The 25,945-nt window shown below is 43.8% G+C and overlaps 1 protein-coding gene and 1 long non-coding RNA gene across 6 annotated transcripts in view; both read left to right on the top strand.

Moving 5' to 3' along the window:
* Nucleotides 1-25,945, top strand: part of SHISA9 (shisa family member 9) — a 337,726-nt gene that overhangs the window by 91,116 nt on the left and 220,665 nt on the right. The gene's annotated exons all lie outside the window — the stretch shown is intronic.
* Nucleotides 21,397-25,945, top strand: part of LOC103880330 — a 50,389-nt gene continuing 45,840 nt past the window's right edge. For all 4 annotated transcript variants that reach the window (XR_004179844.1, XR_004179843.1, XR_004179842.1 and 1 more), the window contains exons 1-2: nt 21,397-22,162; nt 23,122-23,245. This is a non-coding gene — a long non-coding RNA (uncharacterized LOC103880330). The remainder of the gene's footprint in view (nt 22,163-23,121; nt 23,246-25,945) is intronic.

Genomic DNA, 25,945 nt, shown 5'->3' with positions numbered 1-25,945 from the left:
GGCAGTTCCTACAACAAAGAATTAATTGTCTAGCCCAAAGTGTCAATAGTACTGTGGTTGAGAAACCCCATTCTTAGACATACCATCATGATGAACATCCCTGCACGTTATACCAAACATGTTTCACCAATAGCTTTTCTATGGTTTTCTTAGGATTGATTGCTAGAAGGGGAATTACTAACTCAAAGAGTACAACTTTTTTGAAAGATCTTGAAACACAATTGATATTGTGTTTCACACAATTACTTTCCAGAAATACAGAAATATTATTCTTCCAACAACAGAACCTATTTCATCCTGGTCTTGCTAGCATGAAAAATTATTATAAGCCTTTGTTAATTTGGAAAAAAGCCCTCTACTGTCTTGTTGTTTTCATTGGTATTGTCCTTGATTATTAAGGAGTTGAATACCTTTTTATGTGCTTATTCATCGTTTATATTTCTTCTGTGAATTATTAGTTCATGCCCCTCACCCATTTTTCTACTGACATTTTAAGGGGTTTTAATTGATTGGTGGGAAAGTTTTCCCTTTCAGATCTTTTTTATATTTCAAAGGCAGCTCAGAACATACATTTTAGACTCATTGTGCAAAACTTACTAAACATTGTTTGGTAAGAGCTGTCTAGTAGGATGATGATGATGGTTATTATTATTATTTTGGAGCCTTTCTCCTGTCAGATATAGAGAGGTCATTTAAAGTTGATAACATTCTTTGAAGATGAAAACGCCTTCACCTGGATATACACAAATGTCCCATTTTACTGAAGAGAAGGCTATGAAAGTACCTGAAGTTCGGAGTGTGAATTGAAAACAGAGAACTAAGAAGTTCAAGCATGTTCTTGAACTGACAAGGCCCGAGTCTCAGGCTCAGAAAACAAGTTATTGCAATTGCTGAATAATTACTCAATTAACGTCACTCTGTTCATTGCTCTATCAGAGTGGGTGGGAAGAGAGGAAGATGAGCTGAGTCAATCTTTTCTTCGGAGGAATTTAGAATGGCACAATGTTAAGAGTCGCGAGGGATCTTAGATATGATCCAAGCTCATGTGTTCAAAAGCATCTACCGTGTATCACTCAGGTACCACGAAGATGATAAGGGGATATTGATTGATCCTTTTCCTTTTAATAGTTATACATTTATTTTTATGTACATCAGAAAAAAATGAATCCTTAGCTTAGCCATCTGATGGGTTCATGGACATTGTTGCTTAGGATGACATTAAAATAGATATTAAGTTTAAAAAAAGTCATCTGTAACTTGCCTCAGTGTCTAGAAGAGTACCCAGCACACAGGTGCTCAACAAATATTTTGTTGAAGAAATGAATATAATTTAAAAATGTTAAGTAAGTAATAGTATGGGAAATACATAGATATTTCATAATAACAACCATCAAGGTAGTAGGATAATGATAAATTTGATGATAAGTTTAATGCTGGTAAGTTTGAGAAATAGCGTTCTTAACACTCTTGTCTTCAGACAAGAAAACCAAGTCTCACAGAAAGGAAAAACTTGCCTCAGAGCTGGGTGCGATGCCTCATGCCTGTAATCCCCAGCACTTTGGAAGGCCAAGGCAGGTGGATCACTTGAGTTCAGGTGTTTGAGACCACCCTAGCCAACACGATAAAACCCCATCTCTACTAAAAAAAAAAAAAATCAGCTGGGCGTGGTGGCGTACTCTTGTAATCCCAGCTACTAGGGATGCTGAGGCAGGAGAATTGCTTGAACCCAGGAGGCAGAGGTTGCAGTGAGATGAGATCATGCCACTGCACTCCAGCCTGGGTGACAGAGTGAGACTCTGTCTCACAAAAACCCCCCAAAAAACAAAAATAACAAAATTGCCCCAGGTCACAAGATAAGAACCAGAATCTGGTCTAGATTCCAGCTTTCCTGTCTCAGAGGGCAGTGTTCTTTCAGCCACAACAAAAGGTGGTTTTCTGCAATTTTATCACAGAGTTTTCTTCCTTGCTTTTGTAACTGTAGGGTTGACGTGTGTCACTCTGTCATTTTTGCTTTCAGAAAATGACAAGTGGTGTCTTGCGTGTTTCAAAGGGCCTGCATTCCAGGGATGGTAACATGTACTGAACGCTCACCATGTACTAGGCAATGACTGAGCACTTCACATGCTTTATCTGACCTGAATTTGACCTACATTCTGATAATAAGCCCAGCAGAACTGTAGTTGACTCACTGTGGTATTCAACCACTAAGATTCCAGGGTTGTTGGTTACTGCAGGAAAAACTGAGCCTAATGAAGGTAGGACTGGTATAATCCATTGGTCATGGTCAGGTATATGATGTTTATGTTTATACCTCCTTCTGTAAAAGAGATGACACGTTTCATGGTAGAGGTTGGGTAGACAGGAGAATGGGTAGCATCGGCCCCTCCGTGAGGCTCCCAGGCACCTACCGTCAGATATAAAAGGTTCAGATTTGAAATAAGGGTTTGATTTTCTCCTTATTTTTGAGGCTGGGTTTGGTTGTAAAGAACAGGGCCATGACAAGTTTTGTCTTAGGTCCTGAGAAATTACCTTTGAGTTTCCTCTAGAGCCAGCAACATAACACAGTAGTTAATTGCATGGACTCTGGAAGTAGATACAACTGGATTTGTATCTGGGCTCGGTTTTTCCTAGTGGTGTGACTTTAGGTGCATCATTCTACCTTTCTGAGCTTCAGTTTCCTTGAATCAATACATCTAGAGCTGGCATGGTGATCAAATAAAATAACATAAAAAGCCCCTAGGTGCCCAGTAAAAGATAGCTTGGCATTTGTTCAACAACCAGTTATTGAGGGTCTACCATGTGCACTGTGTTCAATGCTAGTGACTTGGTGGTGGGCAAAATAGATTCAGCCCCTGCCTGCATGGAGTTTACCCTGTAGCAGGAGGCACACATCAAGCTGATATTGGAGGTACCCACTTATAATTTCAATTTGTAATAAACATAGATTAAGAGACTATTATGAGGAGTCCTTTGAGGCTAGACAATCACAAACAGTCATTCTGAGCAAGAGAATGTTAAGTTGAGATCTGGAAAATGAATAGGAGGAAGCCCAGGTAGCAAGGAGAATGGGAAGGGGGTTCCAGGTGGAGGGAATGGCATCCAGGCAGAGGGAATGGCTGGAGGACAGGAAAGAGGGAGGAGAGTTAGGGGGACCTGAAGGCAGGCCAGTGTGGCTGCAGCAGGAGGGAGAGGGGAAAGTGGAGAAAGTGAAGTCAGAGACCCAATGGAGGTCTACAGACACCTGGCTAAAAACCCCAGAGCTAGAGAGAGAGGGGGAAGCTTGTGTAGGGTTTTAGAGATCAGGATATGGAACTGGGGTCTTTCCTGAGTGAAATGGGAATCCATTGGAAACAAAAGTTGTGAAAAGGTCATGTTGGCTGCAGTGTAGACAGATTGGAAGGGCTGAGGGACACAGAGATAGTCGTTGGAAGGCTGTTGTAGACATCCAGTTGAGAGATGATGGTGACTTGGACCAGAGTGTGAGCCATGGAAGGAGAGAGAAGTGGACCTGGAATATGTTTTGGAGGTCACTGAGGCTGTCATTGTTCAGCACGTATTCTTTCTCCTCTCCATTGAAAGACACTTCCTTACTCCACTGATCTGGGCTTGGCCCTGTGACATGCTTTGGTGATTGTAATATAAGCAGAACGGAGCAGAGGCTTTCAGAGGCCTTGTGTGTGTCCACTGGCTTCTTGTGTTCCTGTTACTTGCCATGAGAATGACAAGCCCCAGATTTATGGTGGTGGTGGTGGTGGGTGCTCCTTCAGCCTGACTTCTGGAAATAGGAGACAGGTGGTGTAGACCTGAATTTGACCTACATTCTGATAATAAGCCCAGCAGAACTGTAGTTGACTCACTGTGGTATTCAACCACTAAGATTCCAGGGTTGTTGGTTACTGCAGGAAAAACTGAGCCTAATGAAGGTAGGACTGGTATAATCCATTGGTCATGGTCAGGTATATGATGTGATGGGTGAGGAAAATGGAGGTGGCAAGGATGTCCATATCTTTGGTATAGGCAGCTGGGTGGATAGAGGTTCCACTTACTATGATTAAGAAGATCTAGAGTTCAGTTTTAGTCTTGTCAATCTGAGATACCTGTGAGGTGTTCAAGTGGAGGTATCAAGTCCACAGATGAATGTATGAGTTCTGGGATAAAGATATGCTTTTCAGCTCATGTAAACAATATTCAAAGCCACAGGAGTGGATAAGCTTACTTGGGCCTGCCTGCCTTTCCTTCTTTCTCTTCCCTTCCTTCCTTCCTTCCTTCCTTCCTTCCTTCCTTCCTTCCTTCCTTCCTTCCTTCCTTCCTTCCTTTCTTTCCTTCCTTCTTTTCTTTCTTTTCTTTTCTTTTCTTTTCTTTCTTTCTTTCTTTTTTTCTCTCTTTTCTTTCTTTCTTTCTTTCTTTCTCTCTCTCTCTTTCTCTTTCTCTCTCTCTCTTTTCTTTTTTTTTTTTTGACGGAGTCTTGCTCTATCACCCAGGCTGGAGCGCAGTGGCGCAATCTCGACTCACTGCAAACTCCGTCTACCGGGTTCACGCCATTCTCCTGCCTCATCCTCTTGAGTAGCTGGGACTACAGGCGCCCGCCACCGCGTCCGGCTAATTTTTTTTTTTTTTGTATTTTTAGTAGAGACAGGGTTTCACCATGTTAGCCAGGATGGTCTCCATCTCCTCACCTTGTGATCCACCCGCCTCAGCTTCCTAAAGTGTTGGGATTACAGGCGTGAGCCACTGCACCTGGCCCAGTATTTCTTTTTTGAAAATAAAAAAATTAATTAATTTTTTTAAACTTTTACTTTTTATGGGTACACAGTAGGTATCTATATTTATGGGGTACATGAGATGTTTTGAAACATGTGTGCAAGGTGTAAAAATCACGTCAAGGTAAATGGGGAATGCATCCCCTCAAGTATTTATCCTTTGCATTACCAACAATTCATTTACACTCTTTTAATTAGTTTAAAATGTACAATTAAGTTGTTATTGACTACAGTCACCCCACTGAGCTGTCAAACAGCAGGTCTTATTCGTTCTTTTTAGCTATTTGGACTGGTACTTCTTGAACTTTAATGTGTATTAGTGCTTGCCGAGAAAGCAGGTGCCTTGGCCACACCCATGGAGAGGCTGACTCAGTAGGCTTCCGGTAGAACTCAAGAATTTATATTTTAAGATTCTTCTTGGTGATTCAATGATGGGGTTCTATAGACCACACTTTGAGAGACATGGGCCTGAGGAGGGATGTCTCAAATCCAAACAAGAGTGTCTTTTGAATGTTCATCTGGCATTCAGCCCAGCAGAAAAGATGTGCTTGGCTTCTGAATTTCCTTCCACCTTCCCACTGTTAAGGTCCCTAAGCCTCAGAGGATTTCTCAAAGTAATCCTACAATAGAAAAGTTTTAAGACAATAAGATCAAAACATGTTTGCATTCATTTCTAGGTATTTATTTATAAAGACAATTGTGCCTTCAGATGATTTTAATTAGGCAGTTTTCTCCCATTTATCCATTTAAGTGGTGCCTCTCTTGAGAGGCTTGAGGTCGAGATGCATGTACGAAAGTCTTGAAATTCCTGCTTTCGTAATAGTGGTCACTCCACTCCAAGCATGGACGTACCCACGACTCTGGTGGTGCTTCTTGAGTTGTGATTCGTGCCTATATCCCTGGTAATGCTGGTTGCATAATTCCCTGGAAATTGAAGGAGGGTGTAAATGAAGTCTCTTTGCTCTCAGAAAGCAGACAGCTCAGCTTCCTGGATCCAGGACACAAAGGGGCGATGTACACGTGCCTCTTTTTATTTGTTGCCGAAAACTCAGATGCTTTTTGATGACAGTCTACAACCAAAAGTTGCAAATTGGTGGCCTAGAAGGTGGATTTGTCTGGCAGATATGTTTGATTTGAGCTACACAATGTGTTTTTTTCAAATTAAATTAATTTGCAACATTGAAAAACCGAGAGGCTTTACATAAGATCCAGATTTTTGGCTTCTCTTGAAGAAAAAAAATGTGAAGATCTGGCAGCGCCAAGCCCATTTTCCCACGTAGCAACCATCAGCTGGAGGTGAGTAGCAGCTGTCCCCGTTAAACAGGGCTGTGTTCCTCAGTTTGGCACAGGGCCCCAGCACACCCTCCCGAGCCTGATGCTCTGGCTGAGTGCTTGTTACCACTTATCATCTTTCCCAGGTCAGCTTGACTTGCTGACTTGCCCACTTTACCAGCATGACCCCCAGGGTAACCACATTGCACGTCTCCACTGCTATGATTCATACCGTAGTCTGGATTTGTGCAGTGTGCAACTGTGCAACTGAACTCAGGAGTCCTGCTGGCTCTGTTGGATCAGTGGTTTTTAACCTGGGATCTATGGGTCCTTAGGGTCTTTGGATGTGTCTCAGGGGTGCAATAGAATTGAAGGGGAGACCTTGAGGGTAGAGCCTCCAAGGGGCCTTCAATTTCTTATCTGTACTTCAAACAGAACAGCTTCCTTTAGGTCTGGTATTTTGGAATGGTGAATAATATTTTAATTTAAAAAAAAAAAAGCTTCGTGGCTAAGAAAATTTGAAAAAGATGGCTGCCAAAATTAGCTTTATATAAGGCACCCAAGTCCTCTGGGGAATAAAACCACTCAGCTTGCATGAAACTCACTTCTGCAGCCCCCAACTGCCAAGTCCTTAGGCTAGAACTTGTTTTCATCAGTATAATTTACATACAGTGAGATGCACATATCTTAAGCATATAAATCAATAAGTTTTGAAAGATGCATATAGCCCTGCAACCAACTCCTCTATCAAGAGGAAGAGCATTTTCATCACCCTGCAAATTCCCTCATGCTGCTTCTCATTCAGCCCCACCCATCCCTCAGAGGTAACCACTGTTCTGATTTCTTCCACCACAGAATAGTTTTGCATGGTCCTGAACATCCCATATATGGAGTCACAGCACATGTAGCCCTTTGTGCCTGGCTTCCTTTGCTTGGCAGGACATCTTTGAATTCTTCCATGTTGCTGTTTGTCTTGGTAATTCATTCCTTTTATTGCTGAGTTAGTATTCCGTAGTACACTGCAATTATCTATATAGTCTCCTGTTAATGACATTTGACATGTTTCCAGTTTAGGCTTCACCTGGATTTTTTTGTTTGAGACAGAGTCTCGCTCTGTTGGCCAAGCTGGCATGCAATGGTGTGATCTCGGCTCACTGCAACCTCCACCTCCCGGGTTCAAGCAATTCTCCTGCCTTAGCCTCCCCAGTAGCTGAGATTACAGGGACCCATCATCACGCCTGGCTAATTTTTGTATTTTTGTAGAGATGGGGTTTCACCATGTTGGCCAGGCTGGTCTTGATCTCCTGACCTCAGGTGATCCATCCACCTCAGCCTCCCAAAGTGCTGGGATTTCAGGTGTGAGCCACCATACCCGGCCTTAACCTGGAATTTAAGGCCCTTCATCATCCGGACTCTGATTTCCCATCTGGCCTCACCACATAGCTTTTGCCAAACCTCTTCATGGTGCTCCCTCACTGAGGCCCTTCACATCTGTGTATACACATTTGTACATAACTCGTTCTGCCTGGTGTATCTCTAGACAATCACCCACCTGACAAGCTTGCATTTTTCAAGACTCAGCTTAAATGGTGCCTTCTTGTCCAAACACCACGTTACATAGACCTTAGGCTAGAATGCATTGTGTTTGATTATCTCTTCCTTTCTACCAGAAGAGAAAACTATGGACTGGGTCTGTATTTTATTCACTCTTGTGTCCCCAGTACCTGTACATAAGAAAGAGTAATGCTAAGTATGTATTTGTTGGGATAATGTATCCTGCCACCCAAATATCATATTTTCTAGAGCTGAGCACGCCTAGTTGGTGGACTATGCTTCGTGTTCTCTCTGATAGTAAGAGAAACATATAGGGAATCAGGTTTACTTCAGGGAGCCTGGAAGGTCCATGCATTAATTAAGGTAGGCTGTACCACTGTAGAGAAATAAGCACTAACTTGTGTAATGTCTCAAAGACAGTTGACATTTGTTTCTTGCTCATGTGGCACTTCAAGGCACGTGTTCTTGGTTGGTAAACAGCTTTTCCCGATGTGATCATTCATGACCCAGCCTCCTTTTGGTATGTAACTCTACCATCCCTTGGGGTAAATGTTCACAAACTTTCTTTGAGTTCATGGTACCTCTAATGTCTTTGTGATGTTTTCCATAGCACCCTCTGCAAAAGAAATCACTTATTTTTATTTATTTAGACAAGGTCTCATTCTGTTGGCCAGGCTGGAGTGCAGTGGCGTGATCATGGCTCATGGAAATCTCTACTTTCCTGGCTCAAGTGATCCTCCTGCCTCGGCCTCCTGAGTAGCTAGGATTATAGGCATGGGCCCCCATGCTCGACTAATTTTAATTTTTGCTTTTTTTTTGGTAGAGATGAGGTCTCACTGTATTGCCAAGGCTTAAAATAAGTTATTTTTAAGTAGTTAGATTCAAACAACTTAATGAGTATTTATGTCTGTAACAACTCAGTGCCTACATTGATCTTCATAAAGTACAGTTGATTCTCATTATTCATGGTAGATATATTTTCTAAGGTCATCACAAACACTGAGTTAGCAAATCCCTAACCATTGCTCTTAGAGGAAATACAGGATTGGGTTCCTGTGAGCCCTTAGTCCCTACATTTTTGTCAACCAGTCAACACATAACCTGTATTTTGATGTATTTCATGTGTGTTTCTGTTTAAAGACACCTTATTTGGTATACATTATTGGTTCATTAACACTGAACTCACAGTCAGTAGCACTATAACTCATGCCTGGAGAAAGCTTACCTAACCTGTATTTTCTTTACAAGGCACATCACAGCCTTCTCATGCTTAGGAACACTAGACTAGACACCCCTGCAGCACTACACGTGGGGGCTGCTTTAAACAGTGAAATCACCAACAGAAAGAACAAAAATGGAAAAAACCTGGCACTAAATAGTCCATGAAACGGACACCTGTTTACAGTTTGAGAGCTGAAACAAGGAGGCAAAGGGACACCTTGTTTGACCTTGGCTGACAATGGGCACATTGTGTGGTTCAGACTTTTTTCAGACTGCTCTGCACATGTTCATAGATGACTTTGAAAACACAAGAGTATTGATTTGGGGGTTATGAATAAATTTTGGTGAGTAGGTGAATTCACAAATACAGACTCTGTAGATAATGAGAATCTACTATACTTGGTTTTTATCTTAACAACTGCCAAATACTCAGCTTTGCAAAGATATGACATCATTGAAAAGAACATAGTGATTAATGTGAAGCCCTAAATTACCTTGAGCTAGCAGGTTGCATGGGGCCTGATAGATGTTGCTGTGTATCCCCCCAAAACCTAAAATAACCTATGGCACCAGGGTGAGTTTGTGGTGATGCCTCGACAGCGTATGTTGACATGTAGTTTGGGAACTGTGGTATTAGTGCCTCAAGGTTACCTTCCTACAGCCAGCAGGAAGATGAACATGGAGGATATACTCCTGCTTCCCGCAATGTCCTTTCCCGCAAGTGTCCAATATCACTTTCTCTCACATTCCATTGGCCAGAACTAGTCACATGGCCATACAGAGGGCAATGGAAGCTGGGAAATGTAGTTATTCAGCTATGTGCATGGGAAAAAGAGAAATGGGTTTTGGTAAACAGCCTAAACAGTCTGCCATTGTCTTGAATTTCTCATCTATTGGGAATAACAATTTGACTCCCTTATATTTATTTCTCTATCACTATAAGTCTTTTTTATGCATAAGTGTCATTTAATTCTCATGGCTTTTCTATGAATTAGGAACACTTAGCATTCACGTCAAAGGTTTAGAGTCAGATGTCCCTGAAACCAAATTCAGGTCCCTTGAGTTCTAGCTTGGTGACTGGGGACAAGCTGCTTCAATTCTCTGGGCCTGATTTCCCCATCTCTAAAATGGGATAACAAAGCCTGAGTTGGAGATTCTTATGCAGGTGATTTATTAAGGGAGCTGCCCTTTGGGAGAAACTGTGAGGAAATAAGGAAAGCAAGGATAGGGAAGGGGAGACTAAACAATGATGTGGTTTTAGGTGGAGACTAGCCTCAGACTGATCCTGTGCACAGTTCTGGAGTGTAAATTGTATCTCAGAGTTTGTTCCACCTTGAGGAAAGGAACCAAACTCTTATCTTTATGTCAGTTGGTCACTGGCTCTGGGCTACTGCAGATTGGGAGGAGAAACTCCCTGGAATGTCTGAACAAGGTGGCTCCAATGGCCCCAAGGACGATTGCAGGTGTCAGCCTGTAGCAGAAGCATCCACATCTGCAGGCAGAAGGGGTCCCCAGGAGCCTGATGGGGCACTGACAGTGTCTGATAAGAGGGCTACAGGGGATGACGCATGGGGATGGCTTCCCAGAGTGCCTGGTGCATGGTAAGCATTCAAGCATGAGCAGCTGCCATAATGATTGTTAGGACTCTTATTTACCGTCTTGGCATCTAAACTCAGACACTTGGAACAAGCTGTATAAGACTGAGAGGCTACAATTTCAAAAATAAAGCTTGTTCCTGGACAGCTGGGAGATGAAAATAGCCAGAGAGGGGTCAGGCAACTGCCCTCATCTTGGGCTGGTTCTTTCTTTCTTTGTTTGAGATGGAGTCTCACTCTGTCACCCAGGTTGGAGTACAGTGGCGTGATCTTGGCTCACTGCAACCTTCACATCCCAGGTTCAAGCAATTCTCCTGCCTCACCCTTCGAAGTAGCTGGGACTACAGGCACCCACCACCATGCCTGACTAATTTTTGTATTTTTAGTAGAGTTGGGGTTTCACCATGTTGGCCAGGCTAGTTTCAAACTCCTGACATCAGGTGATCTGCCTGCCTTGGCCTCCCAAAGTGCTGGGATTACAGGCGTGAGCCACCGTGCCTAGCCAGGTGGCTTCTTTTTGAGATGCAACTTTCTTGTTGACTTGTGGCACAGACTCCAGATGGCCACAATAATTACGGGCTGGCAGGGTCCACGGACCTGCTCCTCCCTCTCCTCAACTGGCTGGTGTATCCTGAGATTCCTTTGACTAAGGATGGGGGGGAGCCTATCTGTTACTCCTGATGTTTCTTCCCCTCTCCTGAGACCTCCTGGGATACATTTACCTAGACCTTTGGTTCTGAATGTTGACTTCACAAAGAATCTCCTCTAGAGAATTTAAAATTGCAATGCCCCAAACTAATCTATGGTAGAAAAAAAATCAAACAGTGGTTGATTCTAGGGAACGGGGATGCAGATTGAATGAGGAATGGCATAAAAGCCTTCTGGACTGATGTGAATGTTCTATATCTTGATATGCAATGTTATACTCATGTATATGCAATGTTAAACTCATAAAATAGTATTCCTAATATTTGTGTCTTACATTCTCAACAAATTTTACCTCAGAAGAAAAGAATGTAAACAGGTATTGAACGCTAGTTAACGAAACGATAAGCATGCTGACATACTTAAGGGAAAATACACTGATGTCTGCAATTTACTTTGAAATGCATAAAAAATCAATATGGATTGATGAGTGGGTAGAAGGGAGAGTAGATGAATAAATAGGTGATAAAAAATAATAAAATGTTAAATGTAAAAATTAGGTCATGTGTATTGAGTGTTTGCTGTAAAAACCTTTCAACTGTTATATAAGCTTAAAAATTTCATGTAAAAATGTTGGAAAAATAAAATACCAATGCCTAGAAAAATGGATTTAATTGGCCTGGAATAGGGCCTGGCATCAGTGCTTGATAAAACTCCCTGGTGATTGAAAACACTCACCTGACTTACAGCAATAACATTTGTGCCTTATAAAATGCCTGTGATATGCCAGGACCTTTACATAAAAGATCTCATTTAGTTCTCACAAAAGTCTGGATGATCAGAGAGGTGTCACGTGTTTAATGTCACATGGCTACTAACTGGCAGAGACAGGCTTGTAAACACCACACTCTAAATCCCTAAACAGTGACCTTTTATTGATCCCTTAACATGTGCCAGGCATGGTAATAAAAGCCTGCAGAATTTCACTGCTTGTCCCTGCAACCATCCTAGGAGTTAGTCATGATTATCCTCGTTGTCCACAAGCGACGGCTCCAGGAAGTTAAGTCGCATAATCAGTTATTTATTTAATTCATAAAACTTGATATGCCAGACACTGTGCTAAGATCTGGCATTGCAATGTGAGACAGTCATTGGCTACTGTCTTTTTTTGTTTTTGTTTTTTGAGACAGTCTCACTCTGTTGCCCAGGCTGCAGTGCAATGGTGTGATCTCGGCTCACTGCAGCCTTCACCCCCAGGGCTCAAGCAATTCTCCTGTCTCAGCCTCCCGAGTAGCTGGGATTACAGATGGGCACCACCGCACCGGGCTAATTTTTGTATTTTTCATAGAGATGAGGTTTCCTGGTGTTGGCCAGGCTGGTCTGGGACTCCTGACCTCAGGTGATCTGCCCGCCTTGCCCTCCCAAAGTGTTAGGATTACAGGTGTGAGCCACCATGCCCAGCCAGTTCCTATCTTCATGGAGCTTGCTAGAGTAGAAAGTTAGGCTCAAAGTTGCATTGTGAAGCAAGTATTTAATTACAACAATGCTTTATGCTGCAGAAATAGAATTAGAGGTTGCTATGAATGCATCTAAGAGGGACACGAGGCTGAACATTAGAGATGGGAAGGCCATCAAAAAAAAGCTTCCTTAAGATGATATCCTGAGCTGAAACCTGAAGGAATAATTGGCGTTGGCAAGGGGAGCACATTCCATTTGGAGGGAACAACATGTGCAGAAACTTCAAAGTGGGAAATATTTCAGGGGAAAGAAGGCCAGTGTGGCTGACACAGAGTGAGAGAGAGGAGGGTTGGTGCAAAATGGTCTAGAGCAGTAGGCAAGGGTCAGACTCTGCAGGTCTTGTACGCCATGGGAGTGACTTGGGACCTCAGCCCTAAGTCACTGGGGAACCATGGACGTGTTTCAAGGCAAGGGGAAAACATGATCTATTTTTCTCCAGGTTATATAAGTTAGAAAATGGCCAAGTCCAGATTTAGACCTGGATCTCTCTGCCCTCAGAGACTTTGTTCTACTCTCCTACACTGTTTTCCTAAGCTCGCTGGGATTCCAAACTTTTCAAATGCTGGTGTATTTCCAAGAATTAGTTGTTTTGGCCATGCGCAAAAACTCAACCTGCTCAGTGGGCATGAAAAGTTCCATTATAGGGCAGAGGACATAAAAGCTACCTGCAACCACCACTAACAACAACAAATAATGATAAGTTACAGGCTGGGCCGGTGACTCATGCCTGTAATCCCAGCATTTTGGGAGGCAGAAGTGGGTGGATCACCTAAGGTCAGGAGTTCCAGACCAGCCTGACTAGTATGGTGAAACCATATCTCTAATAAAAATACAAAAATTAGCCAGGCATGGTGGTGTGTGCCTGTAATCCCAGCTACTCAGGAGGCTGAGCCAGGAGAATCGCTTGAAGCCAGGAGGCGGAGGTTGCAGTGAGCTGAGATCACGCCGCTGCACTCCAACCTGGGCGACAGAGTGAGACTCTGTCTCAAAATAATAATAATAATAATGATTAATAATAATAAGTTACAACATTCATAATATTCTGGGTGACAGGACTAATTAATGAGCCTAGGACAAGCTATGTGTTGGGGGTGCTTTCTTTACAACTTCTATTACAGAGATGTCCTGGGTGAACCAATGTATTGGGTCCAGCAAGAAATAGAGAAGGGAGAGGATGTCAGGGTGGAGGCAGTTGGCAGATTCTTTACACTCCACTTTCTACCTGTTTAGGAGGTGTTTGAGGACTGCAGGGGGCAAGAGGGGGGTCTCTTCTTTAAGCCTACCTCAAAGGGGATATAGGGAAAAGTCTGACTTTTAACAGATCTGGAAATGTCCCTAGTGACTAACTTGTCCATTTTACTGGGATCCAAAAAAAGGGACATGATGTAGTCAAGCCTCAATAGTGAGCCTGTGGCAGCGGAGGAACTAGAATTCAGGTTGCTTGAGGGCCAGATCAGTGTGTTAAATATCTCCAAAGTCAGAGCTAGAAGCATAGCCAATGGTGAGGCCACAGAAGTGGGCAGGATCGATTCATGCTCTCTTTTTGAGTGAAGGTAAGGAGTTTTGATTTTATTCTAAAAGCGCTAGGAAGCCATTGGAAGGCTTTAAGCGAGGGAATGATTTGATCAGATTTACATTTTACAAAGAGATCTGGCTATGATGCTTTGGTCTATGAGGGTGGGAGATAGAGGGGTCAAGAATGTCTCCTGGATCTCTGGGTTACATAATGATGACCGTTGAGCCCAGAGGTGGGATAGACATACATGGTGATAAAAGAAACAGGTGTCCGCTAGGTGTCGGTGGACTCACGCCTGTAATCACTCAGCTCATTTTGAGGTACGGCTGAAGGCGGGCAGATCACCTGAGGTGAGACAGTTCAAGACCAGCCTGAAGCCAAGTCAGTGGTAGAAACCCTGTCTCTACTAAAAATACTGAAGAAAAATTAGCTGAACGCGGTGGTGGGCACCTGTAAATCCCAGATACTTTTGGAGGGTGATAAGACTGATGAGATCAGCTGCTACGGAAATATAGAAGATGCTGGGGTATGAGTGAAGGGCAACCAACATTTATGAGGCACCTACTATGTGCCAGGTCATCTTGCAAACACCACATGGATGGATGCTCATTTTACCTATGAGGAAAATGAGGCTCAGAGAAGTTAAATAATTTGCTCAAGGTCACACAGTCAGTAAGTGATGGCAGAGGTGGGATTTACATCCGGAATTTTCTTCCTTTTGCTTCTAGAAAGCAAGCTTCTCTTGCTTACTGGTTCCCATGAGGGTCCTTGGATTGACTCTTACCAGGAAAATATGGGTACTTTCTCATCCCTGCCTCTATCGCTCAGGCCAGTGGGACCTTCTGATTGGCCAAGTCTGGGACATGTGCCAACCCACCAATCCCTGAAACTGGGCATCGGTATTGACCTTGCCCAACCACATGGCTGGAGAGTAGGGGAGGAGACGTGGGAGTGAATATTGGCGAGGGTAAAGAGAGGTGTTCACAACAGACAGACACTTTGCTCCTTGGACATCGACATTCTAGGGGCTGCTGCCTGCTAAGAAAGGCATTGCAGCCACATGGCGGTTCTTGGGTGACCTCGGCGTATGAGCAGGGGAAGGTCTGAAGCAGTGGGAGGCTCTTATTTCGGAGAGTTGAGCACAGAATGTTGGAGTCCTTTTCGATTGCAAAGTCACCCACAAAGGCATGTGTGTCCCTGCAGCTTGGGCTACAGATGGGCAGTGAAGCATGCGCGCACGCACACACACACGCGCACGCTCTGAGAGACTGACTTCAGATGAGCTTTTATTAGCTAACATATCATCTGTGCAAAGAAGAGACTCACATGTGAGCATTTGCATGATTTGAAGGAGAGAAAAATATGCCTGCCAGATTCTTTTCTTCTGCCCCAAAGGAAGGGGCCAGAGTGACCTCAGCAACCTGGGTGGCTGCAGTTTCTCTAAGCACCTGTTCCTTGTCTTCTAAATCTGAAACAGGACAGGTCAAATCAGGAGCGATGGGCAGTGGGGAAAGAGTCTAGGGGGAGGAGAAGGGTCTCCATCCACTGCCACCTATCAACATGCTAGCCAACCTGTGACAGTATTTATCAAGCACGTTCTCTGTCTCTCCAACTTGTGACTGAGGACAAAGAGGATGCCAGTGAAGCAAGACACAGAGACTCTGTCTCCAAGGACATTGCAAGTCACCTGGGGACTTCATTTATTCACTTATTCATCAGATGTTATCTATCTTGTTCGTTATTGTATTGCCAGAATCTTGCACAATGCCTGGCTCACAATAGGTGCTTAGCAAATATTTGCTGGATGGACAAGTGAGCAAAGAAATGAGAAAATGAACTGTATTAGACATTATGATAACAAGACTGTGAATCTGCCTTGAGAAGTTCACAGCTGATTAGGGGGAAATGGACATCCATCACTGATTCTCTTGTACCCTCCTGCAGCCTGCCTGGCTACACCTTGTGTTTGACACCATTGTCCACTCTCTGATCACTGAAGTTCACCCCCCATTCCCCACCCTTGGTTTTCATGCTCTACTTTCTGTGCCGTTTCTCTTCAACCTCTCTGACCATTCAGCTCAGGCTACTTCTCTCTAACCTGTCCCTAACTGTGGGTATCTTCAGCTCTCTTTTGGTCACCCTCCACACCTTCTGCATACCTGCTGCTTCAGGGTCCTATCAATGCTGTTGAGCCCCCAAATTATTCACTGGTTAAATGAATAATTCCATAGATATCCATGGATTCTATTCATGTGCCAGTCTATTCTAGATACTAGAGATAATACAACGTATAACACAGACTAACTCGTTGTTCTCTAGGAACTTCAACCTCCCACTCTAAACTCTCTCGCTTGACCTCTGGACTTGACATTCTGTTAGATGTCCAAAGGGACATTCATTATCTCCCACTCTGTACCTCCTTTTCTCCTGTGTTATAAGGCTCAGGAGATGGCTCTTCCTAATATCCAGTTTCCCAAACCAGAGATGGGGAACTCACCCTAGGCTCCTCCCTCTTTCCCAACCTCCCACCCCCAATAGGCCCCTAGTCCTGAAGTTTCCATATCTCACACATCTCCTACAGCCTCTTTTTCCCCCACCCTCTTTTCACAAGTGCTCTTTACTCCTTGCCTGTGGCCGCCATATTGGTCTCCCTTCCAACTTATCTCTCCACTGCAACTTATCTCTCCCCTGCCGCCAGAGGAATCTAGGATCCCAACCACGTCACATTTTTCCATTACTGAAAAACCTGAGGGCCTCCCATGATCCTAGGGTGAGAACTCAAGCCTTTTTATACAACCTACAGGGCCCATCATGAACCATCCCTCTCTAACTCCCCAGCCTCAATTCTCACATGGCCCATGCAGATTTGCTCACTGTTCCTTCAGCATGCCTGCCTATGTCAGCCTGAAACCCTTTGCTTATGCCTGTCTTTCTTCTATGCAGCTGTTTCTTAAATACTCTTGTGTAGAACTGGCCTCTTCCACCCTCACACCCCTCTTGTGCCCTGTCATCTCTCTTTGCTCCTGCACTTGTTTACATTCCTTCCTTTTTTTATCCTACAATGGAAGGGGCAGGGTTTTAGTATTCCCAGGGCCTTGCACTTGTAGGTGACTATAGCGGACACTATTGGTGCTCTACCTTATTTCTTCTACTCTCCTAAACCAGCTGCAGGCTTTCTACTGTAAGCCTCTGTGACTCTCTGCCTGACGGTTTTCTTCAGCCATAAGAGCTTGTTTGGGATATGAATGGGGAATAATGGAAGCGCCAGGGAGTTAATGCTCTAGGGAACATTGGTGGGTAAATAACAGGTTAAAAATATATCAAATAAGAATAGACATTGGTGGATTAATAGCCTGGCACCCTTACTCCTTGGGTGGGATGACTCAGATTTTTTTTTACACCCTCTTCCAGAGGTCCACAATGTGAATGTGTCCCGTTGTGACAGTGGTAACATGTTCATGAATACACTCTTCCCCCACATCACATCCCCACTCCTAACCTGGGGCTTCCTGGGATCATCTCCAAAATAAACCATTGCACTCAAATCTTTGTCTCAAAGTCTGCTTCTGTGGGAACCCAAGTAAGACAGTGTCTGATATGGTTTGGCCCTCAGTCCCCAGCCAAATCTCATCTTGAATTGTAATTCTCACGTGTTGAGGGAGGGACCTGGTAGGAGGTAATTGGATCATGGGGCCAGTTTCCCCCATGCTGTCCTCATGATAGTGAGTGAGTTCTCACGAGATCTGGTTGTTTGATAAGTGTCCGGGGCTTCCCCCTTCTCTCTCTCTCTCTCTCTCTCTCTCTTTTTCTCTCTCTCTCACCCCCTCTCCTGGCACCTCGTAAGATGTGCCTTGCTTCCCCTTTGCTTTCCACCATGACAGTAAGTTTCCTGAGGCCTTTCCAGCCATACAGAACTGTCCGTCAATTAAAACTTTTGTCTTCATAAATTACCCAGTCTTAAGTATGTCTTTATAGCAATGTGAGAACAGACTAATCCAGTGCCTTAAGAAATGTTTGATGACTGACTAACTGAGTGTAATACAATGAATATACAATATCCATAAAACAGTACGTGGGCAACATAAGATAGCTTACAAACAAGAATCCACAGTTCCAAAGACTTTGTCAACCAGGGGAGAAGGACTCCATAGGGGATGGAGAGTGACAAAAGCTAGCACTTCATGAACATTTGTTATGTTCTAGACTCTGTTCTAAGAGAGAGAGTGTGTGTGTGTTTCTTTTTTTTAATTTAAACATCTCAACAACTCATGGCGGGCCCTGTTTTAAACCGGATTTACCAACAAGGAAGTAAAGTGGAGCACAGAAAGTTTAAGCACAGATTTTCTTAGCTGTACGCGGAGGAGCTGGGAGTCGTCGACTCCAGGCAGTCTGGCTTTGAGCTGGCTTCAGAACCACTGTGGCTTGTAGAGGTGGTGAGATTTGATCCAGGTTTTGAATGACTGGAAGGGATTGGGAAGGACATTCAGGAAGGTGGGTCAGCCGGAGCAAAGGCACGGAGATAAGAATGCACACGCCTTGCTCAGGATCATAGCCTTGGAGGCATCTTGATTTTCAGGAAGGTCTCCATTCTGGAATTATCTCATTTCCTCCTCCATTTCCCCTGCCCTTCCTCACTTATTTTCAACACTCTGGGGATGTGGGGAAGGTGAAAGGGCCAATAGCCAGAACCAGAAGCCTCCGAGAAATCTGGCTGCAGCTACTACAGTGGCAGATTCTCTTCTGTAGCTTTACTGATTTGTAGTCAGGGTTTGCAAGAGTCTCAAACACACACTAAAACTTAGATTCAAAAATCACAGGATCCCAGAAGCCTCATATCCAAGGCTGCAAACTCAAATGCCTGCAAGGGTCAAGCAGCCAAGGAGAGCAGTGAAAAACCCAGATTTGGGACGATCAACAGCTCTGCAGATGCCCTGCCTGGAGGAGGCAGTGCCCAGCTGCAGCCTATCATGGCCTGGTGGGAGTGAGGGCTTGGCATTGCCTGTTTTTCCTTTTTGTGAAAAAAATAGAAGGCCAGGCATAGTGGCTCACACCTGTAATCCCAGCACTTTGGGAGGCTGAGGCAGGAGGATCACTTGAGGTCAGGAGTTTGACACCAGCCTGGGTAATATAGAGAGATCCAGCTCTACAGTCAAATAAAAATAATAATAATACTAAAAAAATTAGCTGGTTGTGGTGGTATACACCTGTGGTCCCAGCTACTTAGGAGGCTGAGGCAGGAGGGTCGCTTGAGCCCAGGAGGTTGAGACTGCAGCAAGCTATGATTGTGCCTCTGCATTTAGCCTGGGTGACAGACCAAAATCTTGTCTCAAAAAAAGAAAAAAAATGAGAAGCCAGAACTCCAATTTTAAAAAGATGAAACCTTCCAAATTTTAAATACTGGCAATAAATTAACTAAAAAATAAAACCTCTTTGCAGGTTGGCATTAAGGACATCAAACAAAATCATTAATGGTTCAAATTGGTTCCTGAGTCTGCATGTTAAAACCTCCCGCCCCCAGCAATAGGATATTGTGCTTAAACCAACAGTATCTTGGACTTAGAGAATCGTAGCTTCAGAATCATTAGTGTTATAGATTCTTAGACTTAAAACTGTCTCTTAGGATACTTGACATGTTGAATCATGAAAATAATAGACATAGAATTTTAGCTGAGATCTCAGGTACGTAGAATCATAAAAGCAGACAATCAGAATCAGCAGCATCATAGGTCTTTTTCTCATTAACCTTTAAAATCTTACCATCAGGTACTACTGGAATCAGAATTCCTCTACACTGAGTATCTGGCTTTTGGAAAATGCTAGTTAAATAACAGTTGGGTGTGGTGGTTCATGACTGTAATCCCAGCACTTTGAGAGGCCGAGGCAGGCAGACCACCTTGAACTCCTGAAGTCAGGAGTTCGAGACCAATCTGGCCAACATGATGAAACCCTGTCTCTACTAAAAATACAAAAATTAGCCAGGCATGGTGGCAGGTGCCTATAATCCCAGCTACTCGGGAGGCTGAGGCACAATAATCGCTTGAATCCAGGAAGTAGAGGTTGTAGTAAGCCAAAATTGCGCCACAGCACTCCAGCCTGGGCGAGAAAGTGAGACTGTCTCAAATAATAATAATAAAAAAAGCTAGTTAAATACATATTCTTGCCAAGTTTCTGAATGGGATCCTTCCTCTCCGATATTCTTGCTAATATCTTCCACAAATATTTTTATTGAGCAGCTAGTACAGGCAGCAGTGAACCAGAGAGACAAAGAGCCTGTTGTAATGGAGTTTACGTTCTTGCGCAGGTGGGCAAGTGGTAAACACACACAAAAGATGATTTTAGACAGTGAACCTTTCTTTTTTTTTTTGATTTCTTAAAAAATAAATTTTATTGTGTATATTTAAGGGATAAAACATGATGTTATGGGATGCATGTAGATAGTAAAATAGTTACTATAGTGAAGCAAATTCACATAGCCATCATCTCATATTAGCACTCATTTTTTTTTCTGGCAAGAGCAGATAGATATATATAATAAATCTCATTTAGCACAAATCCCCAATACACTACACTATTAGTAACCACAGTCCTCATGTTTAGATCTCTAGACTTGTTCATCCTACATATCTGCTATTTTGTATCCTTTACCCACATCTCCTCATTTCCTCCTCCCACCCATCCCTGGTAACCTCTATCTCTGTATATTTGACTTTTTTTTTTTTTTTTTTTTTTGAGATGGAGTGTTGCTCTGTCGCACAGGCTGGAGTGCAGTGGCATGATCGCGGCTCACTGCAAGCTTCGCCTCCCGGGTTCATGCCATTCTCCTGCCTCAGCCTCCCAAGTAGCTGGGACTACAGGCGCCCAAAAATTAGCCACGCCCGGCTAATTTTTTGCATTTTTAGTAGAGACGGGGTTTCACTGTGTTAACCAGGATGGTCTCGATCTCCTGACCTTGTGATCCACCCACCTCGGCCTCCCAAAGTGCTGAGATTACAGGCGTGAGCCACTACGCCCGGCCTTTGACTTTTTTTGTTTTTCTTTTTTGAGAAGGAGTCTTGCTCTGTTGCTCAGGCTGGAATGCAGTGGCATGATCTCCACTCACTGCAACCTCCGTTTCCCAGGTTCAGGCGATTTTCATGCCTCAGCCTCCCGAGTAGCTGGAACTACAGGTATGTGCCACCATGCCTGGTTAATTTTTGTATTTTTAGTAGAGGCAGGGTTTTGCCATATTGACCAGGCTAGTCTCAAATCCCTGACCTCATGTGATCCACCCACCTTGGTCTCTTAAAGAGCTGGGATTACAGGTGTGAACTACTATGCCCAGCCCTTTTTTTTCCTTCTTTTTAAAGATTCCACATATAAGTGAAATCACACAATATTTATCTTTCTGTGTCTGGCTTATTTCACTTAGAGAGTGAACATGTCTAAGGAGAAATGACACAGAATAATATTACAGAGAATGACCCTGGGGTGAGAAGGTGGGGCTACCTTAGGTGTTCAGGTGGCCCTCTCTGCAGAAGTGACCTGGGAGAGGAGAATGGAATGATGAGGAGGAATCAGCCATGGGAAGATTTGGGGGAAGAGAGTTCCGGACAGAGGGAACAGCGAGTGCAAGGGCCCTGAGATCAGGCTGAGCTTGTATGATGGAGGTGTAGGAAGACCCCCAGCGTGGCCTTAGCACAGAGAGTGGGGAGGGAGAGTGTGGGGGATGAGACCAAACAACTGGACAAGGATGCACACGCTTTTCATTTCAAATAAATAATGAGAAACTTCTGGTACCCTGGTACGAAACAAGCTACCCTCTACACGTTGCCGGGAAGTGCTTGCTAAGTGTTTTAGATGAAACAACGAGGTCACAGAGAAGGAGGTGGGGCTTAGTTAGGGCTGCCTTTAGCCACAGCATCATAAAGGGCCTGCAGGGGAACTTCCTCAATGCTTTTGTAAGCATTCTGCTTGATACTTACATTGCTTGCCCATCACTGCTACCTTGCTACAGCCCCTCCTCCCTGGTCCTGTAGTGCTGGGTCCTGTGTCTCCATCAGCCAGCCACGGCCAGACAGGGAGGAGAGACAACTTTCAAAAGGGTGTGTGAGTGCTGTGACAGCCTCTGTGCTTGCCATCTCCATGGTACCCAGGCAGGGGGACAATCTAATTAGGCTATTTTCAGCATCCCAGAGGGAGGGGGGTGGCAGGAGACAGGGAGAAGGGGACCTGCCTCTCCTGCTGCCTGTCTCTCTCTCTCCCTTTCTGAAGCTATTATTGATTAAGCAGTTAGAGGCCAAGAAAGCAGGACCTTTCCATGATCTGTGCTAGGATCAGAGGAGTCTTTCTGGCAACTTGGTAGGCCTTGTGAACAGCATCAGGGACCCTGGGGCTGGAAGGCTTCCCAGTGCTCGGTGCTAATGAGCTCTGGAGCCTACAGCTTTGACCAGAATCACGTCCTCTGCAGGCTGTTTGTCCTCTTCCGGGGGTAGCTGCCACCAGCTTCCTCTGAAATGATGGGCCCAGAGTCAAGGATGCCGATAGCCCTTTGTTTCTTAGCCTGGGGCCTGTCCTGGCTTTAGAGGTGTTTGCCTGTGATATTCAGAGCTTGGCCGGGAGAAACTGAACTTTCATCTGCCTGGAGCACATGGCTAGTGGCTCCTGGAAGGGACTTATGGGTTATCAATGGAACCACACTTGACTCTAAGTTCCGCGTGGCTAGGGATCACGTTCAGTTTGCTCACCCCATGGCCTAGAGTCTAGACTTCCTACATGCTAAACAGTTATTCATCAAATATCCTGTTATAAGCCTGTAAGAAGGGTGTCGCCTAAAGGGTCTTCTCTTTTAACCCTTGAGGCAGAGCTGTCACATCCCTTCACTGGCCACTGCTTTGCCCAGGTGTGGTAGATCTAGAGGTTAATGTAGTCAAACAAGGCTGGAAAATAATCAATACCTTCAAAGCCCTTGCCACGTTTAGGAACTGTGTCAGGAGATGCACCTGCATCATAAGAACTCGCTGAGACAGGCAAATCCTGCAAGGCTATTATCCCCATTTCACAGATGAGGAAACTGAGGCAGAGAGAGGTTAAAGCAACGTGCCCAAGACAACACAGTTGGTGTCAGAGTTGAGATTAAAGCCCAGGTGTGCCTGAATCCAGAGCCGTCCTCCGAGGTGTCCTCCCAGGTAATGCATTTACGTGGGATTCTCAGCTTCAGGACTCACTGGAGTCTTTAACAGGTTAATGTGAGTTATAAATCTCAAAGAAAGGGCATTTCGTAAAATCATTCGACCCTTCCCTTTTTGTTTTTTCTGAGCCCACTTGTTAATGTCTTCTGACGGCAGTTTGGGAAGGGCTGTTAGGAGGTAATTAAACAGAGCAAGTGATAATGTCCTTAATTAATCCAAGCCACTCTCTTTCAGTTGTGCTTGTTTCCTTATGTTGGAGATAGCTCCAACAGGAGGTCTTTAAAAATTAAACCCCTGGTTATTCCTTCTGACTCCGGAATGAGCACGAACACTCAAAGCGGCTATTTCAAGGAGAATCTCATCTCGGGTTACTGCTTTGCACCAACCTGAGATGTGGTGCTGTCTGCTACAGCAGAGAGCTGGGATGAATTCTGAACCGGGGGTGGAATTCAGGATGTTAGTCTGCAGGTGAAGGCTGTTAACCCCTCCTCTTCCCCCATACAAATACCTTGATGAATCAGGCCTCACAGCGGGACTTTGTTCTTTTGTTTAAAATATTATGAACTCACAAGACTTCAAAGACACTCCTCTGATATTTTCCATTGCCATATTCCTTTTCACCCATTATTTAGTTATTTGGCATGTTTGGACAGTGCCTTGAAGGTGGGGATCTCACCTATATGCCTCTTCCCCACTCAATGTCCAGCAGAGGGTTGGACACGAAGATGTCGTAATAGATGGCTGGTTAATGGATCCTCTCCATTCATCAGTGTTGCTATCCACATCATCAAAGCTACCATTTATCGGTTGTCTCATATGTGTAGGTATTGGACTGTATGCTCTGTAGTTAGGAGTCAGCCACACTGCAGCCTATGGGTCAAGTCTGGCCTGTTGCCTGTTTTATTTTTACTGGAACGCAGCCATGCTTATTCATTTATGTATTGTCTGTGGCAACTCTTGTGCTGCAATGACATGGTTGAATGGTTCGGATGGAGATTACATGGCCTCACAAAGCCTAAAATATTAACTGTCTTCCCCTTTCAGAAAAAGTTTACTGACCTCTGCTTTAGCTATAATGAATACATAATCTTTTAATATTCTTGTGACAACCTTGAAAGGCAGTGCTGCCATTTCACAGATGAGAAGGTCAAAGCTCAAAGATGTTAAACTATTTGCCCAACTGATGAGTGGGAGATACGATGTTTGGACCCCAGTCTGCATCTCCAAAGCCAGTGTTCTTTACTCCACTCTATGCTCCCCAACAAACTGAGAACAAACTAAATTTATTTTTGCCTTATTTTTGAACCAACTCTTTTGAGCATGTGGGGTTGATTCTACTGGGGCTGCAAAGTCAATGCTAGCAAAAAAATTGCCCCTAAAGGCATGCAGGCTGCCTGGGTAGTTGGTAGCTGAAGGGGACTGTTACTCTATGCATAGATACACCAATTTCCTGCTGGAGATCAAAGGTTTCTGGAGTAGCTGATTGATCAACACCCTTGAAGTCTGGTCTTCACAAAGACAAATTTCTTTCTTTCTTTAAGTTAGTTACTTTCTTTTCTTTCTGTCTTTCTTTCTTTCTGTCTTTCTTTCTTTCTTTCTTTCTTTCTTTCTTTCTTTCTTTCTTCTCTTTCTCTCTCTCTTTCTTTCTTTCTTTCTTTTTCTTTCTTTCTTTCTTCTTTCTCCCCTTCCTTCCTTCCTTCCTTCCTTCCTTCCTTCCTTCCTTCCTTCCTTCTTTCCTTCCTTCCTTCCTTCCTTCTCTCTTTTCCCTTCCCTTCCCTTCCCTTTTCTTTCTTGAGACAGAATCTCGCTCTTTTGCCCAGGCTGGAGTGCAGTGGCATGATCTTGGCTCACTGCAACCTCCACTTCCTCGGCTCAAGCAGTTCTCCTGCCTTAGTTTCCCAAGTAGCTGGAATCAGGCGTGTGTCTGCTGATTTTTTTGTGTTTTTAGTAGAGACAGAGTTTCGCTGTGTTGGCCAGGCTGGTCTTGAACTCCTGGCCTTAAGTGATCTGCCTGTCATGGCTTCCCAAAGTGTTGGGATTACAGGCGTGACCCACTGTACCTGGCCGAATTAATTTCTTTAGCTTCTCAGCCTCTGATGGCCTCAACATCCCTAATGCTTTAAGCTGAAAAGTAGTCCTCATTCCTAGTCTTTTTGCACACTATGGATTTTAGAGCCATCTAAATATTTGGTGACTTATCTGCACAGGGGAATAGAGAATGAGTAAGAAAGACCAGTTCACAAGCGTACATCCAAGTGGTTGGTTGCGTAATGGGTGGTAGTGAGAGCAGAGAATATTAATGTATCTGGGAAGAAAACTCAGGTGACCTAGTCTTCAAGTTTTTGGTAGAGTGTTTTTTTGTGTGTGTGTTTTTTTTGTTTGTTTGTTTGTTTTTTTTTTTGACATTTTTGTTTATATTAGGCAAATCCTACAAGGCAAATTAACCAAACTGAAACTCAGAACACATTTTGTTTCATTTATTGATTTATTTTTCTGACCTATGACTATATTTACATGTAACATTTTACAAAAGCATTCATTCATATGTTTACGGAGATAACTGTCAGAAAAAGAATGAAGTGACATGAGATCAAGACCATCTTGGAAAATCAGGGACATGTTGTCATGGTACTTTTTAGTAATATTCTGGGAACATTAAAAAATCCAGTCCTCAAGAAGGGCAATTATGACCTTGTG

This window comes from Papio anubis, chromosome 18, assembly GCF_008728515.1.
Source record: "Papio anubis isolate 15944 chromosome 18, Panubis1.0, whole genome shotgun sequence".
In the NCBI taxonomy this organism is placed as follows: domain Eukaryota; kingdom Metazoa; phylum Chordata; class Mammalia; order Primates; family Cercopithecidae; genus Papio; species Papio anubis.
Note: the sequence above shows the minus strand (reverse complement) of the source record. Positions and strands in the feature narration are given on the sequence as shown.